We start from the raw sequence: 26389 nt of genomic DNA, 5'->3' as shown, positions 1-26389 counted from the left end.
CATTGAATTTGTATAGCACTTTAGGTAGTATGGCCATTTTGACAATATTAATTCTGCCTATCCAAGAACATGGGAGATCTTTCCATCTTCTAAGGTGTTCTTTAATTTCTTTCTTTAGTGTTCTGTAGTTCTCATTGTAGAGGTCTTTCACCTCTTTTGTGAGATTGATTCCCAAGTATTTTATTTTTTTCGAGGCTATTGTGAATGGGGTAGTTTTCCTAATTTCTCTTTCTGAAGATTCATCACTTATGTATAAAAATGCGTTGGATTTATGAGCATTGATCTTGTAACCTGCTACTTTACTGAATTCACTTATGAGTTCTAAGAGCTTTCTGGTGGAATTTCCAGGTTCCTCTAAATATATAATCATGTCATCAGCGAACAGGGATAGTTTGAGTTCTTCTTTTCCTATTCATATCCCTTTAATTTCTTTGGTTTGTCTCAGCCTGGCAGTATGACTCTTAGTACCTGAGGATACAAATGTTTAGGTAAAATAATTCCCCGAAGAAAATTTTTAAGACAAATATATTGCATTTGGGCAGAATTCAAAATACTCAGATAAGGATATTAAAATAAATTAACAACAATTTTAACAATGGAGCACTCTTTTCAAACAAATTCTCAAGCAGGATGCCCAGTATGTGACACAAAAGAATGGAGTTTTGCTTGAGTTCGGTAGGTGCTCTGTATAGGACTCAGGATGCTGAGTGAACCTGAGTGCTCATATTGCATTACATAAAGTGATATAAAGTGAACAGGTAAGGCAAAGTTAAGAGAACTATGTGACATATCTTTTATTTTTAGGATCTGTGTCACTACTAGCTTTCTTTTATGTTTTTAAATAAAAAGAAAAAAAAAACACAACACAGACTTGGAAATTTACCAAAACTAATTTTCAAAGATCTAATTTTTTAATATTATAATATAAAATCAAATATAAGATACAAAAGAAAATAAAATGCTATCTACAACTTCAAATCTGACTTGACAGTAAGCGTTCACATATTTGCCTTAAGAAGTAATATGTTAGATATTTGACATATTTAAATTTTATGTTAAAACATGAACTATACAGCATAGAAAATGAGCTTATATTAATAAAGGCAAATTCATATTTTAATCTTTTTCTAAATATGTCATTCTAATATTCATACATACAAATGAAGTCAACAATGGATAAATTTTAAGTGATACACAGAGCGTGTGAAATTTAGGTTAAGTAATAAATTTATACTAATATCCCTGTGCAGTGTGTATTGTAATCCCAGCAACCCAGAAGGCCAAGGCAGGAAGATTGCAAGTTTGAGGGCTGCCTCAGCATTTTAATGAGGCTGTCTCAAAATAAAAAGAACTGGTTCAATCCCTATTATCCCCCAAAATGAAGTGTTCAGTCACTCCACCTATAGAAAATTATACTAATGGTAGCCAGCTGAGGTGGCACAGTCTATAATCCCAGCAGCTCAGGCTGAGGCAGGAGGATCATGAGTTCAAAGCCAGTCTCAGCAATTTAGGAAGGCACTAAGCAACTCAGTTAGACCCTATCTCTAAATAAAATACAAAAAATGGCTGGGGATGTGGCTCAGTGGTTAAGAGCCCCTGAGTTCAATCCCTGGTACACACACACACACACACACAAATTATACTAATATATAAAGAATTAAAAAGGATTGTGAATATAATAATGACTAAAATGTACTATGTTTATCATGTCAGGTATCCTTCTAAATGATTTTTATGATTCTCTAATTCAGTCATCACAATAGCACTATGAAGAAAGTAAAATATTTTCTAATTACCACAAATGAGGAAACTGAGGTACAGAGAATTCAAATAACTTGCTTAATATTACATGCCTAAATTGGAAAAATATATAATTAAATGATCACCATATAAGAATAAATTTTAACTCAATTTCTACCACCATAAACATAGCAAAAGAAAAAAAATTAATTTTTAGAAGAATCTTTTAAGTTTATCCTAGGTTAAAAATCATTTCTCTTCTAAAACAATCCTATAAAATCAATAAAGAAGTTGTTGCCTAGCAAATATTTCCAACATTTCCAAATATTTCCAACATTTGAGAAAGGAAAAATGTCAGCACTTTAATTTCTGGCATATAGCAAACCAGAGTGGGAAGGAAATTCCTCTTCTGAATAAAAGATTGTAAGAGCACTAGCAATGTAGTTCAGTGGTAGAGTGGTAGAGGGCTTGGTTAACATTTGTGAGGCCCTAGGTTTGATAACCAGCACCACCAAAAAAGAAAAAGAAAAAGAAAATATATTTTAAAATCTTTTTAATTTTTTTCCCCTCAAGTTTGTAACATAAACAAGAAAATGACATTTCTTGGAAGAAAGCTGAAAAGAAACTGACATTCCAGTGAGGGTCACAGCATTTTTGCTATGGTACTTACCCCTGTATAGACTTCTAGAATCTGGGTATAATCTGCCACATGCTCAAGAAGTAGACATCTAGAGCTGGAGCAGAGTGGGAGGTTAAACCAGAGAACTCCACATAAAACCAGGACTCCTGAAAAATAACGTTCTCATGGTTTAACTAGAAAAAGACAGTAGTAGGAAGACTTTCAGTGTATGTACCTGTCTTATCCTTGGTTCTGGACTGAGTATAAAGAAGAAAAAATGTCCCTAAAATTTCCTAACCCATGATCTTATACCCAGAGAAGTCCACATCTGGATATGCACTACCTGTATAAAATTTTCAAGTCAAATTTAGATTTTTGCCATCCTTGGTAGACAGTGCCAACAAGTCCTTGGCAGGAAAACAAAACTTTCTCTGAAGAAATGTGTTTTAAAGCACATTTCAAAGAATTACCATACATAAAGTTTCAAGGAACAAAATGTTAAAATCAAAAGTATTAACACACAAAAAGAATTCTTCTATTCAACATCAGCCTTGAAACTCTAGCCAGAGCAATTAGACATGAGAAAGAAATTAAAGGGATATGAATAGGAAAAGAATAATTCAAACTATCACTATTTGCCAATAACATAACTCTACATTTAGAAGAGCCAAAAAATTCTACCAGAAAACTCCCAAAACTCATAAATGAATTCAGCAAGGTAGCAGGTTATAAAATTAATTCCCTTATATCTAATGTATTCCTATACATCACTGACAAACCTACTGAAATTAGAAAGAGAAATTAGGAAAACTACCTCATTTACAATAGCCTCAAAGAAAATAAAATACTTGGGTATCAATCTAACAAAAGAGGTAAAAGACCTCTACAATGAAAACTATAGAAAATTAATGAAAGAAATTGAAGACCTTAGAAGATGGAAAGACCTCCCATGCTCCTGGATAGGCAGAATTGATATTGTCAAAGTGACTGTACTACCAAAAGCATTATACAGATTTAATGATTTCAATTAAAATCCCAATGACATTCTTCATGGAACAGGAAAAACAATCATAATATTCATTTGGAAAAATAAAAAGTCCAGAATAGGCAAAGCAATCCTTAGCAAGAAAAGTGAAGCAGAAGGCATCACAATACTAGACTTTAAACTATACTACAGAACCATAGTAACAAAAACAGCATGGTGTTGGCACCAGAACAAACCCGTAGACCAATGGTGCAAGATAGAAGACACAGAGACGAACCCACATAAATAGAGTTATCGCATACTAGAAAAAGGAGCCAAAACACTCTCTGGAGAAAGATAGCCAATTTAATAAATGATGCTGGGAAAACTGGAAATCCGTATTAACAAAATAAAATTAAACCCCTATCTTTTACCCTGCAAGAAACTCAACTCAAAGTGGATCAAAGACTTAGGCACTAGACCAGAAACCCTGTGCTTAATAGAAGAAAAATGTAGGCCCAAATCTTCACCATGGTGGCTTAGGATCTGACTTCCTTAACAAGATTCCTAAAGTGCAAGAAGTAAAATCAAGAATCAATAAAGGGACAGATTCTTTATTGTGAGGGGCTAACCTGTATTTTATAAGAATGCCTGGTTACCACCTATCAGATTCCTGCAGTGTCCTCTACACTGCTGTGACAATTAAAAGTACACTGGCAAAATTGCCAAATCACCCCGTGAACAGAAGCACTGCTTTAAACTGCTGTTCCCATCACTAGGAACTTATTTCTAAGGAAATACATTTCTGGGTAAAGATGGAGCTACAGAAGTGTTTACCTCAGTATTTCAAATGTGAAAATGTGGAAAGATAACTTTCAAAGACAAAAGACAACGGCAAGTCCACAGCATAATATAATGTATTCATGGTAATGTCTTCCATCATGTATCTTCCTACACCTGGAGCTCTTTTTCCATTCACATCCCTGCTCATACCAGTTATTAACTATACCTCAATATTTCCTCTTTTTATTTTTCACTACCTCCTTTGTCCTTGATACCTAGCCTGTTGGGCCCGATCTACAGAAGGTGCTCAATGAGCATGTGTTGAATGGTTGAAGACAACTGCCACTAAATATGATCTTCAAGGAGGCTTAGCTGGTCCCAAGAAAATGGAAGTTGCCTAAATCCAAATCTCTCTATATATCAGCCCCCACCCACTCTCTTACCCCAATCGCCCAATAATATCGAACACCTCCCATCAAAAGCACTTAATAATATCAAGCATCCACTCTGCTACCAAAATCACATACTAATATCAAGGAGCACAAGAGAAACCATACGGAATAATTCCTTCAATATTAACAAAGAGACAGAGAACACACATTACTTGTACTTAAAGAAATAAATACCAAATTTCATCAAAGTGAATATGTATATACCCCCACTGGTGCAAACCTGAGTGTGTGGAAAACAAGGTGAAAGAAGGATTACTGAATACACTGAAAGAGCCCAGGGGCATAGAAGTCACACACAAAGCACAAACAGAATCACCTCAGAAGAGAAAGTGCAAAACTGAAATGTCAAAATGCTGCACACAGTCCTGGGACTTGATTGCTTGTCTCATCAGCTATAAAGAAGAGAGGAGATTACTTGTAGGAAAAGAGGAGACAGATACCCTTCTGGAGCCACAGTATAGGAAAGGAAGTACAAGTGGAAAAATAAGGATCCTGTAGAAACAAAACCACAAGACATCAATTCTCTCCTTTACAACATCATTTCACTAAAATACTGAACTTACTATACTGGCAGAAATGTGTGCACTTAACCTAGGAACTCTTTCCATAAAATATAAAAGAACAAGAAAAATAAAAAACTCATGAAAGAGGTTAAATAAATAAATAAAAAATAAATTAGATATGAATTCAACTCCAAATTGAATTAAATATCCTCTAGTACAGATTTAGGAAATATTTTTATATAAAATCCTTATAATCATATGTGCAAAAAGAACTTAAATGAATCAAAAATAAATAAATAAAATAATGTGCAAGAAAACTTACTTGAACCCAGGAAAGAAATCAAGGACAAAGACAAAACCATATCAGATATGAAGATTAAATTATACTGGCCCAAGGGAAATAGATTTGAATGAAGATTTAATAATGTTTCACTGAAGAAAAACAACAAAGAAAAGGAAAAAGATAAATAAGTAAAAAAAGGTTCAAAGAGAAAGTATTTAACACTGAAGATGGGTAAAGAAAATCCAACCTTCAATATAATTACAGTTCCTGAGATGATACAATACTAAAAAAAGGATATTTAAAACTATAATCTAAGGGAAAATTTTAACAGTAATAGAATAGCCTAAATCTATATGGGTGAAAAGTACCACTGTGTACCTGGGGAAATTAAATCAAATTTATAAACTGTAAGTCATATCCTAATATAACTACTAATTTTTAAAGAAAAAACAGTCAAGGTTCTCCAGGCAAGTTATTATGTCTGAAAATGGCAAGTGAATAAAACAGGCTGCACAAGAATATATCCATACAATTTCACTTTCTGTATGTGTCTGTGTGATAAATAATATGAATCAAAGTTAGCAATAGGACTAGGAGAGTAAATATATGTGCTTTTATTTTTTTAAGTGTTTCCTGCTGGGCGGCGGCGGCAAGAGCCCAGGAGAAGGCTCTGGACGCTGCTCAGGAACCAGGGACCTGAGAGTGCCTGTGCCCTGGGCTCTCAGCTCCGGAGGCGTCATGGCTCAATACGGGACCCTCCTCCAGGACCTGACTAGCAACATCACCCTTGAAGATCTGGGACAGCTGAAGTCAGCCGGCAAGGAGGACATTCCCAGTGAGAAGGGTGAGGAGATCACCACGGGCAGTGCCTGCTTTAGCTTCCTGGAGAGCCACAATAAGCTGGACAAAGGCCACCTCTCCTATATTGAGCACATTTTTGAGATCTCCCACCGTCCTGACCTACTCACCATGGTGGTTGACTACAGAACTCGTGTCCTGAAGATCTCTGCGGAGGATGAGCTAGGCACCAAGCTAACCGCATTCCTAGTGCCAAGAAGTACAAAGACATTATTCGGCAGCCCTCTGAGGAAGAGATCATCAAACTGGCTCCCCCACTGAAGAAGGCCTGAGCAAGGGGGAGGAAGAAGAGGAAGACTGGACCTTCATCAGACCACTCCCTTCCCTAGCCTCCAAGGGAGGGGGCAAGGGCAGCACCTTCATGCACCCACTTACTAGCCTGGTCCTAACTCCCTTACTGTGCGCCTGTGCGTGCCTGTGCGCGCTCTGGCTGGCTGTCTATATGTCTAGCTCATCTAGTTCCTCCTCCTTGTGAGGAGGGTGGGGTAGGGATGAGGGGGGTGTAGTTTCCCCACTCTAGGGGGAGGTGGGAGCAATTTCTATGCAAATAGAAATTTGCACATTCCTACCTACTTCCCTTTCTTCTACTTTCCCCCACCACAAATGTGGAAGCAGAAAGGACCAGCATTTTCCTACATCTGGGACCTGAGATGGTGAGGAATGGGAATGGTGGGTAAATCTAAAGAAAAGCAGGAAGGAAAGGAGGGAAGACAAAGAGGCCAGTCTCTTCTTGGAAGGGGCGAAGAAAAGCTGGAGTTCAGTGTTTGTACCCTGATGCTGAATTAGCTAAAAGTTCAGTTTCCTGCTGTTCCTCAGGCTGGAGGGCCTAGGTGCCAGCAGGTCCCTTTTTATGCCCTTTTCATGGGCCTATGATAGGTATAAGCGAGGGATCTAATGGAAGAACACCACTGGATCCTTTCCTGATCCCAAAGAGCAAATCCTATGGAGCAGCCAGCATTCAGGCACCCCCCCATCCCCATCCCCCACCAACACTTTTGCTCTGGAGAGACTGGGCGTGGAACATGCACCACTGAGCCTGAAATGGGGACACAGACAAGAGGGATGGACCCCTTTCCCACTCCTTTATTCCTACTCAGACTGCTGCACACACTGACCCCAAACTAAGAGAGGTTAAGAAATGAGATCCTTAGGTTTTAACCTCAACCTGCCCCTTCTGCAGGGTCCCAGTGTGGATATTGCAGGCAACCTACCCTCTCTCTACTCAATCTAGAACACCCCAAGCCAGAAAGAAGTGTTTTCCTTTGCACTGATCCCCACCCCAATTCAGTCTCTTGGAGGGGACTCAGTAACCCTTATCACTGACACCCTAGCCACCTTGGGCTTGTGGATGCCTCCTAGCCAAATCACTGGAGTACAGGGAGTGACCCCAGCCTCTTGCCTGTCCCAAGATACCCTTCCCCAACCTGACCGTACTGTGTGTACATAGATATTCTACATATATGTGTATTAAACCCTCACTGCCATGTCAAAAAAAAGTGTTTCCTGTTAAATTTTCTAAATGATGAAATTATTACTGTAATCCAGTCATATAAAATGCAATTTTAACACAAAATTCAGTAAAATTGTGTGTTATTCCACTTCTGTGATGGGAACAAAGCACAGAGATTGCACCAGAAATGCTGAAATTCGGGGGACAATCGGCATGGAGAGGTAAATGGTGACTGAAGTCCAGTAACATAAAGCGCCTCAAAAGTTGGACAAGAATGATTGTGTAGTTCTGCAGACTACGCATGTGTGATTCTTGGTCATTAATCTATGGATAGACAGCTAGATGAGGCCAATGGCAGGGTAGGAGACTGTAGAAAAAGATAACAGACTCGAGTAATATGACTCATTTAATGTAAATTCTGCAATCACATACTTCAAATTATGCTGGGATTTCAGGGTCAGGTGGTTGAGAGAGAGAGAATTTAATTTTAAGAAATTGGCAAATGCAATTCTGGAAACTGGTAGATTTTAAATCTGTAGGGCAAACTCACAGGCTGAAAATACAGGGAGGGGATGATGTTTCAGTCTTGAGGCAGAATTTCTTCTATGGGAAACCTAAGTTTTTCCCTCAAGGCTTTCAACTGATTAGATGAAGCCCACCCACATTATGGAAGGGAGCCTACTTACAGTCAATGGACTGTAGATGTTAACCTCGTCTGTAAAATACCTGCACAGCATACTTAGATTAGTATTTGGTTAAATAATGGTATGATAACCTAGTAAAACTGACTCATAAAACTAACAATCAATCTTCTGACTCAGAAACTTTCCTTCAGAAATTAAGTAAGGCAAAAACATACGTGTCAGAATGTTCTCCTCAGTGACAACACCGAAACATTGGTGCTAAGCAGTTTATTAGGAGCCTTCCTATAAGGACACACCCACATTCCTTTTACTTCTCCACATGGAACCTCCAGCATAGCCACAGTGATAGTCAGCTAAGTGCAGTTAATGCTAACTACTCTATTCACAAAATGCATCCAGTGCTTCCAAGGTTCTTCAGATCAAAGCAAGTCTCTTTCTACAGCAACAAGTCTATTTCCTAGTTATATTTCTAGTCATCTAGGGCCCTGTGAATCTGGTAAACTTGCTCTTTTGTCAAGTCAAATCAAGACAAGGACAGCACAGAAAGAAATTGAAGCAATGATCCTATACATGTAGATGAGAGTACTAAGGGACAGAGACCAAAATCCCCACAGAGGGCTGGACCTAGATCCCAACAACATGAGAAAGCAAACTGAGGCCCTTACGTTTAAAAACAAGAAGGTCAAAAGTTTAATTGCAGAAAAGTGCAGAAATAACATATTCTTTGATCTTCATCAGATGAAGAATTTAATTCTTGCTACTCTAGATAATAATGCAGGGAAAACTCTCACATATTGAATTTTTAGAGACTTAAAACCTTCAAGGGAAACTTTTTAATAAAGTTTACAAGTCACATTTGTCTAAAAATCTCAGATGGAAAATTTTACAGGTAAGCTATAAACCTCTCACTGTCAAACCAAGCTTTTGTCCTCCACCACAGCGTCCAGCTGCACATCTAGGGCAAGCATTTCACCTGGGGTGATGTAAATTTTACAGACCTCGAAAGGAAACATGTAGCGGAATCTCTTTAGAGCTATTCAGTTATTAATAATCTGATTGAGAATCTCTCAATTTTAGACTTTACTGTAATTATAAAGTTTTAAAAAGTGGCTTACCATGCTTTCTTTATGTTTGTTCATCACTCAAATAAAATACATTGAAAAGCAAATCTAGTCCTTAGGTTAATGATCATAGATTAACGAGGTCAGCCCTAATTTTTTGAAAATCTTGGATACATTACTGCATATTTTATTTTTATTCACAAGTTAAAATTCAAACCAGAAATTCTGTTGAAGTCATTATTAGAACTGTAATTGAAAATTACTGAACAATGTAACAAATTGATCAGAAATAAAACAGTGATTAAAAAGCAAAGATTGCATAAATTTATATATCTTTACATCTTTAAACTGTCGACAGGTTAAATATTATTTTAACAAATAATAAGAGGCAATATTAGTTCTACCCTAGTATCTTAAATGCATAATAGAGTATATATACATGTACATATACATGCATAAATATCTCTAGCTTCATAATAAAACTTTATATAAATTTATATTTTCTGGAAGCCTAACAATGTTAAGAAGATTAAACAATGGTAGTCAGTGAAAGAAATAAGAATTTCAGTCCCTTTTTTACTGTGTGAGAGGGAGTGAAGAAAGAGAGGGAGAAAGAGAAACACTTAGCAGAATATTTGATTATTGAAGACCATCCTCATAAGCAAACTATTTTCCCTCCATTACACTTAATTATTTAATTATTTACCTTTGCTAATGAAATGAAACAACACAAAACAAACAAATGTAAGGGGTTGTTTTTCAACAAATGCATAATCATCAATCAGCACATACAGAAAGATTCTTAAAATTGTATGAAGCTGGTCTGTTTAAATAGAAAGCATTTTTTATACCAATTAATGCATAAAAGTAAAATTTTTATCCATAACTGAGGCATGTTTCTCTGCCATACAGTTCACTTGTAATGAGCCCCACACACTACACTTGCACATCAATTATGATAATCATAATCACAGTCGTTAAGCTGAATGTTCATTATTATCAGGATGCTGGTGACAGCAGATTCAATCACCGGGTGCAATGGGCAAGCAGTCACAGTCGCACCCAAGTTTCTGCAGACAACGATGTGCCACATTAAATCTATGATGTGTTCCAAACCCCACTCCATTCCAAAAGCTGTAGACAGTAAAGGTCAACTTCATGTTCTGTGCAATATGCCTAGGTTCTCTAAATTGATTCTTGGACTACTGGATATTTTTATGCTTTGTAGCTTCTAAAATCCTGTTTAGGACCAAAAATGCTTGTGAAAATAAGGGAAAATGCCTGCTCTACTGTTATAATTTGCCTATAATAAGGCATGAGAGGAAAGGAGCTATCAACATGAACCATCTTAAAAGAGTCTCTTCCTGATTTTTGCAAACAAGGAAAAACATGCTTCCATTAAAATCAGATGACAAAAATGCATATGGAAACTCATTCCAATTCAGATAAAGGCCTAAGACTATAATTTCTGCTTCAGTAAATATGAACATATGTGAATGTTTTGACAACCAAAAGAATGTTTTTAGTACACTGAATTTTTACTGTCCAACTCTTTTAGACCTACCCATATAGATTAAATTAATAGTGACTGACTGATAGGCTCTCCTTATTTAATTTCACGTCTATTTTAAATACTGAATTTATAAATACAAAGTATTTACCCAAACTTAAAAGTTTGACCATTGAAAAACCCAAACTTAGAGTCTAAATTTAATTTCAGTAGTTCAGAGAAATATGAGTAATTATATAATATGTATGTTATTTTATTATTTATGTTCACTTTTTTGGAAAAATTATGTACATGCTATTTTTCATTATTGATTTTCATACATTCAGAAAGAAAATGATATTATCTGCTCTTGGTGGGCTGACTTAATAATTTCTTTGTACAGTGCTTTTCAGATCAATATCATTAAAAGTAAAACAATATTAAATGATACTAAATATATTAATTGATATAATATGAATGTGATTAGAGAAAGAATATTAAATATTTTATCTTGTGGCAACCCACATCCTTCAACACAATTAGTTAACAAATAATTTGGGAAAAGTATAACTTCCATGTTTAATGATGATAAGAGAAAGTAAATTATTCATACAGGCAACCTTAAAACTTAATGGAAAGGTGGAGAATAAGACCCAAATATACCTACTTAAGCTATTTCTTAGCTGAAATCAATCCTACTGAATTCAGCTAAACTTACGTACATTTAAATGTGTGTGAGTACTCTATCTTCATATAATTCAATGTCAGTCCTTCTTTCTTCAACATTTCAAAATTAACAGCTCTGTTTCCCAGAGACTATCTTTAATCCAGTAATAATAAGCTTTACCATCTAATTTGCAAGATCAAAAAATAAAGTTTTATAAAAGTAAGTAAAAGTAAGCCTACTTTTGACAACCTATTGGCTGCAAGTCTCACTCAAGTCACCTAAGAGCAAATCAAAACAAAGTATTTTAAGTAATTCTATGATTTTGCATAGAATCAACCAACAAATGGACTATTTCTGTATTATGTGAAGATTACCTTTAGTCACACAGAGGGCTAACGTTTATTTAATATGGCTATTTGAAGAGATAAGATGGAAGATGGGATGTATAAGAAAGGGATAGAGGAAAGGAGGAAGGATGAAGACAGGTAAGGAGGGAGGCAGGAATGTAAATTTGAATTTACTATTTTACATATAATTTTGTTTAGTTAGGCCAATGATTTATTAAGATTTAAAGAATCCTTGCACTTTAGTTAATTTTCAAGGCATAGAAGAACAATTATTTAGTATTAATTTTGGTATACAGAAATAGCCCAATGAGTCCTCCAAAATAAACTATTTGTCCTTTTAGTGAGTATCTAAAAACTTCATTAATTTGCTTCTTCCATATAATATATTGTTGGAATACATAAACAATATATGAAGTGAATCTATTGCAGAAAAACAAAAGGAAGTACTATTTTATTTAAGGAAACAAATTCTGCACAAGAACATTTCTTACTTTAAGTACTTTAATGTTCTAGATAAGTCATTTATATTTTAAGGGAAGGTCCACTTCCTTGAATTAAATAGAATGGTGAGGAGACACAAAAGCAAAAATGTTTATTTCAAATAGAAAATGAGATACAGATGACTTTATTCACATTCAAAACATGAAATTAAATAGCTGCAATAGAACCCTACTGAAGAGTAGTAGTCATAGTGGGCATCCATGTCCTGTTCCTATGGTTTAGATGATATTTAAATGAGAGAGTGGATACTGGTACATTTTAAACCTCTTGGAACTATTGGGATGGAAGGAATTACTTGGCATGCAAGAGAACATGGTGGGGTGGGGCAGAGATGGAATGCTGTGGACTGAATGGTGTATCCTTGAAATTTATATGTTGAAGCCCTAACCCCCAATGTGACTATATTGGAAATAGTGCCTTTCAGAAGGGGATTATGTCAAGTCACGAAGGTAGGATCATGATCTGGTGAGATTTAAACACTTATAAGGAGAGACATAGAGAGCCTCTTTCTCTCTGACTATAAAGAAGAGGTCACATGATCACACAGGGAGACGACAGCTGCCTATAATCCAGGAAAAGAAGTCTCACCGCCGCATCTTCTTAATAGTTTTCATAAGAAATCCTTTAGGCAGGCGAGACCTGGAGGCGCGCGGGCAGCTGGCAGAAAGGGCGGCCCCGAGGCCAGCGGCGCCTGCTGGCATACGCGCCCCTCTCCGCGCTTTCCCATCCGCCACCCCGCGACGGGCTCTCTGGTCCGCCACGCGCAGAGCCGTGGTGCGTCGCTGAGCCTGCAGGATGTGCCCAAGCTCGTGGACACGAAGAAGAAGGGCGACGGCGTCCTGGACAGCCCGGACTCGGTACTGCCCCCCAGCCCCAGCCACTGGGGGCTGGCGTCGGCCGGGGTGGAGGCAGCGGCGGGGAGCGCGCGCCGGCCCCGGGACGCTGGAGTCCGATGCGGCGGTGACCCCAGCGGCCCCGAACCCAGCATCTCTCCCCAGCACCCTGGCTATCAGCTGCTCACCAAGGTTGCACGCGTTGTCCTTTGGCTAAGGAGTGGAGTTTGACCCCTTACCACCAAAGGAAGTAAGGTACACTTGTTCCGTCCAGTACGACCCAGAGCGACACTTCATTGATGACGTGCAGCTGCCACTGGGTCTGGCAGTGGCCTCCTGCAGCCAGATGGTCTCCTGCATCCCCAATTGCACATGGCACACCTACAAGGCTGAGGTGCGCTTTGAGCCCCGCCACAAGCCCACACGCTTCCTCAGCACCACCTTCGTCTACCCCAAGTACCCCGAGACCATCTACACCACCACCCTGGAGTACAACTGCCCCAAGAAGCTGAGAAGGTTCCTGTCCAGCGTGGAGCTCGAGGCCACAGAGTTCCTGGGCAGCGATTGCCTCTCGGATGAGTGCTGACTGAGCAGGAGGCTTGGGGTTGAGCCAGCTCTTCCGATGGCTAGGTCCCCAGACCACCCTGGGCAAGCTGGACGATGTTGCCCTTGCTTATCATTCCAACCCCAGGCTGACCTGAGGATACCTCTGGGCCCAGCCTGGGGAAGAAGAGGGAAAAAAAAAATCACTGCATCTTGCAAATATTGAGATACTTCGTTTGGTTTTTTAATTTTCAAATTATCTTTCACAGGATTATTTTTTCTGGTTTGCTGCTTTAGAAGGAGTATTATTTCCAGAGTTTCCCGAAAGTCTTGATTTGAGGAGAAAATAAAAAGATAACCAGAGCAGAGGAACGGTGGCAACAGTTTGAACCAGGGAGGGGAGAAGGACAGCTTCCTCCATTGTCAGTGTGTCTGAAAAAAAGAGGTTGGAAAAGTCTCTGGGATAGAAAAAGTGAGTTTTAAGACCTTTCAGCCACAGGTGTCTTCCCTGCTACGAAAGTGGAGCTGTTTCAGTAGATCGTGACACCCGTATGTGTTCAGTCTGTGGAGAGTTGAGTTCCATTCCATTCTTCATTGCCACTTCCATTTGTATTTCCTGTTAACCAAAACTTTTGGAATCCTCTAGATCTTTTTCAGGATATGGAAAAACCCCTAACCAAAATAAGAGATGCCTTAAAAAAAATCCACGTCACTGCATTCTTTCCTGTTTCAGAAGGTCAGGTGGACAGGTGGACAGGGCTTCCGTCTGCTCCTTGCAGGTTGGTTGCAGGCACAGGCTCTGGCAGTGGCCTGGCACACTTGGCATCTGATTAACATCTTGTGTAACTCTCCCAATAGGTATTTTGGGGTTTCAAAAATACTTTCATAAAGGAAATTATTTTTCATAAAGGAAAACATAGCAAAGGGCTCTTCTGAGAGAGACGCATTTTAAAATAATGCTTTGGAAAACGTTTTGGGGACTCCACGCGGGAGGTTTCCACTCAGGGCTGCCATGCCTAAGACCCACTGCCACCAGGAGGAGAGAGGTGTAGATGTTTCTGGTGATCCAGGTCATCATGATTGTCTAAGTAGACTCACGCTTAGGACATTCGTGGTATCAAAATTGCAGAGAAATTGGGTCTAATGCAAAAAACGAGGAATCTTGCTTAACGTCCCCCCAGGTTGTGCTTCAGTGAATTTAGTGTAAGGAACAATGTCACAACCCAACTACTGTAGCCATAGTGGATACTTCTTTCCTGCCACTGTGTCCATGGAAGTAACCACCATGGGGGTTGGGTGTGAACTGAAGATGTTCCCAAGGCAACCTCAAAAGCGCAGCTGAGCCTCTGCAGCAGGCATGGTGCTGGGTGGGGCAAAGTGGCACCAGGCTGCCCCTCCTCACCTGCCTCCCACCACCACTACTCCACTGTCCCACCAGCCCCAGCCCTTGCTTCTTAGAACCTCCTGCCATTCTCTGCAGGGCTGGAGAATAGAAAGTGGCAGATGGACTTTGCCCCCCAATATTGGAAAAAACAAGCCACACAGATTTCCTTTGAATACATCCAAATTATGTCAAGTGCTCCAGGGTTACAGAGCTCCGCAAACTCTGCTTCCCCCTTATCTCCAGGTTTTTATGGGTGACTTCCTTGTGTTCTAAAAAGCAGAACTGAGAGCTCTCTGGGAACCCTGGAGCCACAGCAGGGGTTTTTGTTACAATGAAAGCAGGTGCCATGATAATTGTTCTCATTTAAAGGCACTGGAGCCTCCTTAGAGCCATTGCGTCTGGTGTCCTCTACAGCCAATAGTGTCTGATCGATCATGCTCCTAACAAATGGGATACATCCCCTGATGGAGCTGCAGTCAACTTTAGGGTCCCAAGTTTGCCAGGGTGCGTCTTAGCTGGGACCAGGAGTGTCATTCTGGGACTCCGCAGTCTCTTCCATCATGTGCAGAGCAACAGATGCTGCCTGCCTTTGGAAGAGCAAATTCCATGACATTTATTGGTAAAAGTGGATTTTCTATCTGATTTCTTAGTGTGGACACTTAAGTGGTAAGTGTGATTTTTTAATTATGCTAGGAGAATTCCCAGAGCTCACTTGGATGAGCTCTGAGGAACCCTCTGGGCAGGGTGACGGGACAGAATGTACGAGAATGTGGCCTCTGAGGTGTTTTGAGGGGCCTCCATGAGATTTTCTTAGGGGATCGTGTTGAGTTCAGGCAAGTCACTCTAGGTGTGGAAAGAACCTAAACCTTATCAGTCAAGTGCGTAGAAGTGAGTGATGGCGGATGTGTAAGGCGTGTGGACAGGCGTGTGGTTAGGTCATTCATTAGGGAACTAGTTGTAGTTCTTTCTATTCCTTTTTTCCCTCCAAACCTGCTTTGCTGAGGGTTGCAGAAGCGGAAGCACGGGGAGACGCGGTGGAACTCTCCAGTGTGGCTGAAATGCCACCAGTCCGTGGAGGAATCATGCTCGTCTTCAGGGTGGAAGTGGTGATTTTTAAACTCACTGATTAAAAGCAAACATTCCTAAGTGTGCCTGAGAGACAGTTGTTAACTAAAAAGCTTTTCGCTCAGTCTCCTAAACTAGGGTTTTCATGGAATAAGGATGATTTGTATTTTCAGAGAAAAGTTGTTTTCCTTTCAAAGTTCAGACTTTTAGAAAGACTTCATTTGAACGAGTATCTTCCCACTTGACCTTTTTCCTATTTCTAACCTTAGGAAATCCAGAATAGCATTGAACAAAATTGTGTTTTAAATTTATGCCACCTCTGGCCCATTCTATTTTGCTTTGTGACTTCTCCATTCAACAATAAATTATCTAAAATAAAAAAAAATATTTTTTACAGTATTTAAAATAAGACAAACAAATAGAATACAGAGCTCTGTAATGTACAAAGTTGCAGAAGCATGGATTATATTTGCTCTTGGGAAAAGAGCTCTCATATAAGATATATTAGGGTCCTTCCAGGGCTAATTTGCACATGGGATGTACATCACACACACAAAAAAATTAATGTGGCCCCAATGTCCCTGAGTATAAAAAGGAGGTGTTGTGAGCGGGCTGCTGAACTTACAATTTTTATCACTTCTGAATTGCATTTTAATAGTACATCTTTGTTTTGTGTCTGAATGATATTTGCTTCCTCAGGGGAATGGATGTCTGAGAAGATAAGGCTGAAAGACTAGGTATTTCCCTACTCAAGAATTAATTCTGCTTTCATAGACATAACATTTCATTGAAGTGGCATGCATGCATATTCTCAAGAATGTGTGTGTATATGTGCATATATAGTATACATATTCAAAAAATATATATTTACAAATAATCTTTAATATTTATGTTAAAGTTGAGAGAGAAATTATCTAATTCTCAAATAGGATTTGTTAAATATAAGCAGGGCTAGAAGTACAACTCAGTGCTTGCCTAGCATGTGTGATGCCTGGTTCAATCACCAGCACTTCAAGGAAATGTATAAATAGCTAGGAAAACCCTCAAAATCACAAATCACTCTGTTTTATAATTAAATTTTAGACAACTATAAATTAATTTCAAAATGTTATAATTTACAAGTTTTAAATATAGAGTTGTACTTTATGCTTTCAGTGACTATTTTCCAATTATTTGAATATCATATTAAAGAAAAAAAAAGATGGATCTGCCTATGATTTCTATAACCTTACCAAGGAGATCTGTCATAAATTCTTCAAAACAATGTGGATATACAGTGGTCTATACAAATAAGTCATTACTTGAATGGGCAGTTACAGAATTGGTAGAGATCTCAAGAAGCAAAAATTAAAATGTCAATTGGCTTCAGGGAAAATAGGTCCGAAGTAAATATACAATAAAAACCTTTATACATTGAGCATATAATATACTAATAGAGCTTCCCAAATAAGAACTCTAACAAATTACACTTATTCTTTTTCCTTACAACTCTCTTTCATTTTTCCCCTTTTCGTGTAGCCCTACCATATTCATTCATAAAACTAGGTTTTCTACACAATCCATTTATTTCATTAAAGGAGCACTCAAACCTTCAAATTAAAACCCTCTATAGCCTGTTGATTCCAGTCTAAATTTTCAACCTAGTTGTCAGGTTTCTTAGAATGTGCTTGATCTGTTCAGATTTCTTACCTTCTGTTCTGTCATCGCCATTTGCCTTTTAGTCCTCCTTCTGCCTCTGTTCCTCTGTGCATGTTCCTCCTCCTGAAATGCGAATGCATGAATACCCATCTTTCAAAGCCCAGCTTAACACCTAGCTTTCCAAGGTAGCTTAATGTACCCATTTCCACCCATATGAATTCTCCATTGTCTAGATATGTATTCATTAAACAAAAATTAAGTGAAATGCTATTACATACTATGTACTTTGAAAAAGACATAATGATGAAACATATGATAGAAGATGCAGTCTAAATACAATTTACTGCATAATAGTAGAGGGTAGGAAATGAGATAACAAACATAAGTAGAATGTGGTAAGTTTTATGGTAGATATACTCACAAGAGGCAATATATGCACAGAGGAAAGTTCATGTTTCTTTATGCATGTGTGTGTATCCATTTGAGGGTCTACTGGCAGGGACTTGGGAAGTGAGGCAAGGAAAAATTATCTTTCCAGATCATTTATGCCAGAGTTGACTATTAAAAGATGAGTAGAGTTCATCAAGGTGGGAATCTCGTGAAGGCTATTTTAGACAGAAGAAACAGTATATGTAACAATTAGAGATGATTATATCATAAAAAGGAATGCAAAAGAAACAAAAAGGTATTCAGCACAGCAAAAGATTGAGTTGTTTGGAAGGGGAAAAAAAGATCAGAAAAGTCTTAGAGTAGAGATGAACTTGCTATAGAGAATATGTATAGTAATATATTACAGATCTTTATAAATTTCCAAATATTTTTTCTTTATTTTTACATAAAAATGAATTCTGACTGCTAAATAGGATTGTTATCCAAGCCACTGTGGATTCTGTAGGTAAATTATTTCAAAATGGACAAGGTGATGGAGACTCACGGAGTAAGAAACATGACTATGGTACAGGTCTTAGACACCACCCATGTCCACCCATGCCATAGTCCCTTTTCTGATGGTGGGATTCCAGTTCAACATGTACACCAAAACTAAGCAGGATAAAGGGGTACACTGATACAAGTTAGAAACTTGACTGCAGACTGCACTCAAATATGTCTTTTTGTGTAAACTGGAAGCAGTAGAAATAGCCAGCTACAGCAAGTTTCTCCCAAAATTTGCAGCAGAGCTTGTATAATCCAAAGCTTTCTAATGTGAGACTTGCTCCAGGATCTGCCCTCAGTGTCTTAACAGCCAGCAAAAATCAGAGATATGCTAAGAGACAGCAGAGTTGCCTCTCCAGGGAGAATAGACATATTCTCTTACCGCTAGCTAAGAAAAGGAAAAAGAGTCCTACAAGGATTTTCCCCAGAGGGAGCAAATTCAGGGTGATATTTTACAACTCAAATCTCCTGAGGGGACAAGAGAAATTTTCTAAAAAGAGGAAAGTCTCATCATTAGAATCATGAAACCTCCTGAGACCTATCACAGCAAACTCCTTCCTCTTAAACTGAATGGAGAGAGTAGAAGGGGAGGAGAAAGAAGGGGAAGCAAACAGAGCATCGGGCTTCCCCTAGAAATGGTTCCTTATAATACTAAAATGTATACTTACTTCTGGGCCCATATTATATTAGTGCTGTAGTTTGGATCTGGAACGTCTTTCAAAGACCCATGTGTTAAAAGTCTTGGTCGTTAGCTTGGCGTTACTGAGAGGTGGTGTAATCTTTAAGAGTTGGGGTCTAGTGGGAGGTCTAAGGTCACTTGTGATATGACCTAAGAAAGGGATAATAGGACCCCCAACTTCTCATTTTTCCTATCAGCCAGGAGGGGAGGGCTTTCTCTCCCGTGTACTTCCATTGTAAAGAGTTATCTCGACACAGTCCCCAAAGCAAAGGGCTGACCATGAAATAAAACTTCCAAAACTGAGCCAAAGAAACTTCTCCTCTTTTTAAGTTGACTATCTCACATATTTTGTTAAAGGAGAGAAAGCTGACTAACACAGTAAGCTAAAATTAAGTATACAATAAAGTCTTGATGACTTGATTGTTAATTTAATCCATCAGATGTCTTAAATAGCTGTAATATATGTATATATCTTAGTATATGTTCAATATATTTTCCTAAACACTGTGATAAAAAGATGAGTAGGTAGCTGCCTCATCCAAATACTCTTAAAATCTAATGAGAGAAAAAGACAACCACAACAATATAAAGGAGAGGGGAAGGCTTTAATATAGAAGCAAAACAAAAAATATGTAAGAACAGAGAGAGCTGAGGGCAACATCTAACCTTGGGCAGAAATTAGAACTGAAGATGAAAGTAAAGGACCTATATGAGTAGATGCTCAGAAGTAAAAGATGGAAACGTGGGGTTTTGAAAACTTACAAGGAAATTAAGATAGGAAAATGTTCTTCATAGGGTGTTTATACTGGCTCCTATCCAAACAGACTAAGTTTCAGTAGTTTCATCTCTTTTTACTTAAGATATCTTGGGAATATCATCCTGGGGTCAAGGAGGTGGCCCATTATAATATTTCTCTCTCTAAACTATATTATTGTACTATATACCTTGTGATCCTGGTGACATTGATATAAGTCTGACATTTTCCACCTTGTATGGAGAGAGAGTTCTTATTTGTGAATTCTAAAACACAGGACTTTCACATAATAAGTGACTACCAGAGCATTCACTTTTTCAGGCAGAAAAAGAAAAACAAATACTTTTCCATCTTTTCATAGTGGATATAAATTTATTTAGTGTATAATTTTCAAAACTTCTATACTTCTATACAAGAAAATTCAATTAGATGACAGTAGAGAAAAATAAAAGAATTTTCTGCCTTACTATTTGAGTAACCAAACTTCCTATGTTCAAGTTGTCATTTATTTCTAACTGTCTAGAGAGTGACTGTAAAATGCTACTCTAGCTTTAGCAAGCACTAATGAGTTAATGAAAGCCAAAAGAATACCTCAGAAAGTCAGTAGTTTTATCTTCTGTACTTCATAAAGTGGAAATTTGGCCAATTATTTTTTCTGTTCTCATTACAGATACATGCTGAAAAAGATCACAAGCTTCATTACTGAAGATGATAAACTATGAGCAGCCCCTCTCATGTCAATCATTAACCCTGGAGAGACAGACATTCCTCAAAGAGGATGCAGGAGTGAGGGCTGGGAGGCATCCCATTGTCCTTGCTCAAAAGGAATATCTACAAAGCATGCAAAAGAGGGAGTAATGATAGGTAGTTTTGTAAAGTTCAAACAGCACTTATTTAATTTGGGGTAAAGAAAGAAAGGAGGGGGGAAATTCACTATAAAGTAATTAAAGGAATTTGTACTTTGGCCTACAAAATTTAATGTGACGAGCAAAGACATCTAGGTTTAAGTCTAGAGAGTTGATGAACAAATTAAAAGAGAAAACAAAGCAAGTTGATTTAATTTAAGAAACTAATCAAGAACAAGAAATTTTCATTTTACAAAAGTACACTGGCTCAACAATTCTTAGACTCTAATATGTTCATCATTTTTATAATATGGAAAATAATATTTAATGTTTTGAGGGTTTAGTTATAATCAGTTCATTCCTGGTTTCATTATCAGATAACTCAGTTAATATTAACTAATCTCAGGTTATTTATTTTTATTTTTTTAAGACAAAGCATTTTGAAAGAACCCATAAGTGAAACATACAAACTATTTCAGTTGTATCTGAATGGGATGAGACGTGTATTACATTTATAGTATATACATAATTTTAGCCCTCCAAAAAAACATAAACCAAATCAACTATTCAATTCATAGAAGAGGGCCACAAAACATTGAAGATTTGTCTTTTATAATACAGAACATATTTTAAGTTTTAGAAAAAGTTCAGCAGATTAATCTCTTTTTAATTAATTTCAATATGAGAAATAACAAGTGTTTTCACTATGTGTATTAACCACCCAAATTTCCAGGTAAAACTAATATATGACTCATTAATACCAATAAAAAGATCTCAGAACACTCTGCTTATGTATTAAGATGTTCTAGATTAGTCAAATTTCTGCTGAAGAGATAAAAGAAATAAATGTTTATTTCACTAAACAAATAAAATGAGCAACAATCTGGAATAGCAATTAGACTGCATTCATGGATGAAAATAGCCTTCATTGATATGTTATTGTAACCACTGTTTAATATACAGTGGTTTATACTTAAAGTAGGAATTCATAACAGAAATTTAAAACCCACACTACTTAAGCAACAATATTGACAGCACAAATTTCTTCCCCAGGGTAGAGATGGAAATGCAATATTTAAAATGTCAAGAATGCAAGTGGCAAGATTATCTATGCAAATTAACAGTGAGCTTGAATTTTAAGCTTCCAAATTTAAATGGGAAGACATATTTTGCCAGCTTCTTATATTTTTCTTAGCTGAAAAGAAATAGATTTCCTTGGATTTATTACTATTGTCTCACAATCTCAAGGTATCATGGCTTGTTCATTTATTACACCTATCAACAACTTTATATATTTTGGCCAGAGTCGATTGTGAAAAAATACCTTTTTAAAAATCTCTTTTAAAGAATGAAATTATGGCATTTGCTGGTAAATGCATGAAACTGGAGACTATTATGCTAAGTGAAATAAGCCAATCCAAAGTCTGAATATTCCCATTTGTTGAATAGACCATCTTTTCTCCAATGTATGTTTTTTGGCTCCTTTGTCTAGTATGAGATAACCATATTTATGTGGGTTTGTCTCTGTGTCTTCTATTTTGAATCATTGGTCTACATGTCTATTTTGGTGCCAATACCATGCCAGTTTTGTTTTCTTTTGCTCTATAGTATAGTTTAAGGTCTGGTATTGTGATGCCTCTTGCTTCAGTCTTCTTGCTAAGAATTGCTTTGACTCTTCTAAGTTTCTTATTTTTCCAAATAAATTTCATGATTGCTTTCTCAAATTCTATGAAGAACATCACTGGGATTTTAATAGGAATTGCTTTAAACCTATTTAACACTTTTGGTAGTATGACCATTTTGGCAATATTAATTCTGCCTTCCCAAGAGCATGGGAGATCGTCCCATCTTCTAAGGTCTTCTTCAATTTCTTTCTTCAGTGTTCTGGAATTTTCATTGTAGAGGCCTTTCACCTCTTCTGTTAGATCAATTTCCAAGTTTTTTTTTTTTTTTTTTTTTTTTTTTTAGGCTATTATGAATGGGGTGGTTTTCCTAAATTCTCTTGCAGAGGATTCATTGCTTATGTATAGGAGCATCTGATTTATGGGTATTGATTTTATATCCTGCTACTCTTCTGAATTCATTTATGAGTTCTAGAAGTTTTCTGCTGGAATTTTTTGAATCTTCTAATTGTAGAATCATGTCATTGGCAAAAAGTGATGGCTTGAGTTCTTCTTTTCCTATTCTTATCCCTTTAATTTCTTTGCTCTGTCTGTCTAATTGTTCTGGCTAGAGTTTCAAGGACAATGTTGAATAGATGGGGTGAAAGAGGGCATCCCTGTCTTGTTCCAGTTATTAGAGGGAATGCTTTCAATTTTTCTCCATTTAGAATGATGTTGGCCTTGGGCTTAACACAGATAGCTTTTACAATTTGAGGTATGTTCCTACTATCCCTAGTTTTTCTAGTGTTTTGAACATGAAGGAGTGCTGTATTTTATCAAATGCTTTCTCTGTGACTATAGAGATAATCATGATTCTCATCTTTAAGTCAACTTCTTGTGATATGTTGCATTTATTGATTTCCAAGTATCATGCATCCCTGAGGTGAATCTCTCTTGATCATTGCACACTATCTTTTTAATATGTTTTTGTGTGTGATTTACCAGAATTTTATTGAGAATTTTTGCTTCTATATTCATCAGGGATATTGGTCTGAAGTTTTCTTTTCTTCATGTGTCTCTGTCTGGCTTTGTTATCAAGGTGATATTTGCCTCCGAGAATAAGTTTGGAGAGTTTCCTCCTTTTCTATTTCATGGAATCACTTGAAAAGTATTGGTATTAACTCTTCTTTGAAGGTCTTGTTGAACTCGGCTGAGAGTTCATCTGGTCCTTGGCTTTTCTTAACTGGTATGCTTTTGATGGCTTCTTCTATTTCATTGCTTGAAATTGATCTGCTGTGTATGTCCTCCTGCTTCAGTGTGGTAGATCATATGTCTCTAGAAATTTGTTTATGTCTTTGAGATTTTCTATTTTATTTGAGTATAAATTTTCAAAATATGTTTGTTTCAATTTCATTAACTTCAGCTCTGATTTTAATTATTTTTTTCTGTTTTCAAGTATTTCTCATCTTCTACTTTCAATGTTGATTTGTTCTTCCTTTTCTACTGCTTTGAGATGGAATTTTAGGTCACTTATCTGTTGATTTTTTTATTCTTTTAATGGATGAGCTCAATGCAATGAACTTTCCTCTTAGTACTGCCTTCATGGTGTCCCAGAGATTTTGATATGTTGTATCAGTGTTCTCATTTACTGCTAAATATATTTTTATTTCAACCCTGAGTTCTTCTGCATTCCATTCATTGTTCAATAGCATGCTCTTTAGTGTCCAGGTGTTGGAGTAGCTTCTATTTTTTATGGTATCATTGATTTCTAGTTTCATTCCATTATGATCTGATAGAATGCAGGGTAGTGTTTCTACTTTTTTGTGTTTGCTGAGAGTTACTTTATGGCATCACATATGGTCTTTGAGAGAAGAATCCTTGTGCTGCTGAGAAGAAAGTGTATTTGCTTGATGATGGATGAAATACTCTATATATGTCAGTTAAATCTAAATCATCAATTGATTATTATTTAGTTTTATAGTTTTTGTTAAATTTTTGTTTGGAAGAGCTATCCATAGGTGAGAGAGGTGTGTTAAAGTCACCCAGTATGATTGTGTTGTGGTCTCTTTGAGTCTTGAAACTGAGAAAGATTTGTTTGATGTACATAGATGCTCCATTGTTTGGGGCATATACATTTACAATTGCTATGTCTTGTTGATGTGTGATTTCCTTAAGCAGTATGAAATGTCCTTTCTCCCTACTGACTGACTTTGTTTTGAAGTCCACATTGATTATGAGGATGGACCCTCTGCTTGTTTTCACAGTCCATGTGAGTGGTACGTTATATCCCAACCTTTCAACCTCAGTCTGTGTATGTCTTTTCCTAGGAGTTGAGTCCCTTGAAGACAGCATATTGCAGGGTCTTTTTTTCTTAATCCAGTCTGCCAGTCTATGTCCTTTAATGATGAGTTTAGCCCATTAACATTCAGGGTTATTATTGAGATATGGTTTGTATTCCTGGCAATTTGGGGGTTTATTTGGTTTTTAACTTGACTTAGTTTTTCCTTTGATTGACCTTTCCTTTAGTGTAGTTTCTCCCTTTACTGGTTTTCATTTGTTTTTGTTTTTGTTTTTTCATTTCCTCCTCATGGAATACTTTGCTGAGAATGTTCTGTAGTGCACACTTTGTGGTTGTGAATTCTTTTAACTTGTGTTTATCATGGAAGGTTTTTATTTCATCATCAAATTGGAAGCTTAATTTTGCTGAATATACAATTCTCAGTTGGCATCCATTTTCTTTCAGAACTTGATATATGTTATTCCAGACCTCCTGGCACTGGGGATCTGGGCTGAGAAATGGGTTGAAATTCTCATTAGTTTCCCCCATATGTAATTTGTTTTTTTTTTTGCCTCCCAGCCTTTATAATTCTATCATTACTCTGGATGTTAGTCATTCTTATTGCAATGTGCCTTGGACTGAGACTACTGTAATTTTACACATTTGTGGTCCTGTAAGCCTCTTGTAGTTGATTTTCCATTTCATTCTCTAGATTTGGGAAGTTTTCTGATATTATGTCATTGAAAAGATTGTGTATTCCTTTGGTGTGTATCTCCATGCCTTTATCTATTCCAATAAATCTTAAATTTGGTCTTCTCATGTTATCTCATATTTCTTGGAATTTGTTCATGGTTTCTTACCATCTTTTCTGTGTGGTGCACTTTATTTTCAAGATGTATGTTTTGTTTTCATTGTCTGAGGTTCTGTCTGGTAAGTGGTCTAGTCTGTTGGTGACACTTTCCGTTGAATTTTTAATTTGGTTTACTCTTTCCTTCATTTCAGGGATTTCTGCTTGATTCCTTTTTATAATCTCTGTTTCTTTATTGAAGTGATCTTTCACTTCCTGAAGTTTCTCTGTGGTATCATCCTTTATTTCAAAGATCAGTGTAACTATGTATTTTCTAAACTCCGTCTCTGACATTTCTTCTACTGTGTTGTCCATGGATTCTATTGTTGGAACATGTTGGTTTGTTTGAAGCACTTTGTTCCCTTGTTTTCTCATGTTGTTTGTGTGTCTTCTTATCTAGCGGTATGGGTCAGAGGCAGAACAGTTTCTCTCCTGTAGTCTTCTAGTGACCCTGAAGGCTTCCAGCACCTCACCTTTAAGGGGGAGACCAATATTAATAGTTCCACACAATACAAACTATACACAACCTTAAACCAAATGGTTCCAATTAAGGATATACAGTAATGAAGTGTTCAATTATTGTCTGTGATATAAACATTAAGTTTGCTAAAAGGGTTTACTGTTTCAA

General features: G+C 37.2%; 1 protein-coding gene and 2 pseudogenes across 3 annotated transcripts in view; 2 read left to right on the top strand and 1 right to left on the bottom strand.

Moving 5' to 3' along the window:
* Window positions 1-26389, bottom strand: part of LOC306641532 (transport and Golgi organization protein 1 homolog) — a 220987-nt gene that overhangs the window by 90518 nt on the left and 104080 nt on the right. The window lies entirely within an intron of this gene.
* On the top strand, window positions 5990-7716 carry LOC306641567 (astrocytic phosphoprotein PEA-15-like; annotated as a pseudogene). Its single transcript has one exon. The product of its transcript is annotated as an astrocytic phosphoprotein PEA-15-like (transcript).
* Window positions 11943-14494, top strand: LOC306641409 (refilin-B-like; annotated as a pseudogene). Its single transcript has 2 exons — window positions 11943-11998; window positions 12969-14494. The product of its transcript is annotated as a refilin-B-like (transcript).

The sequence above is a fragment of the Sciurus vulgaris genome (assembly GCF_902686455.1).
Source record: "Sciurus vulgaris genome assembly, chromosome: 12".
Lineage (NCBI taxonomy): Eukaryota > Metazoa > Chordata > Mammalia > Rodentia > Sciuridae > Sciurus > Sciurus vulgaris.
This window is presented reverse-complemented; position numbering and strand designations above follow the sequence as displayed.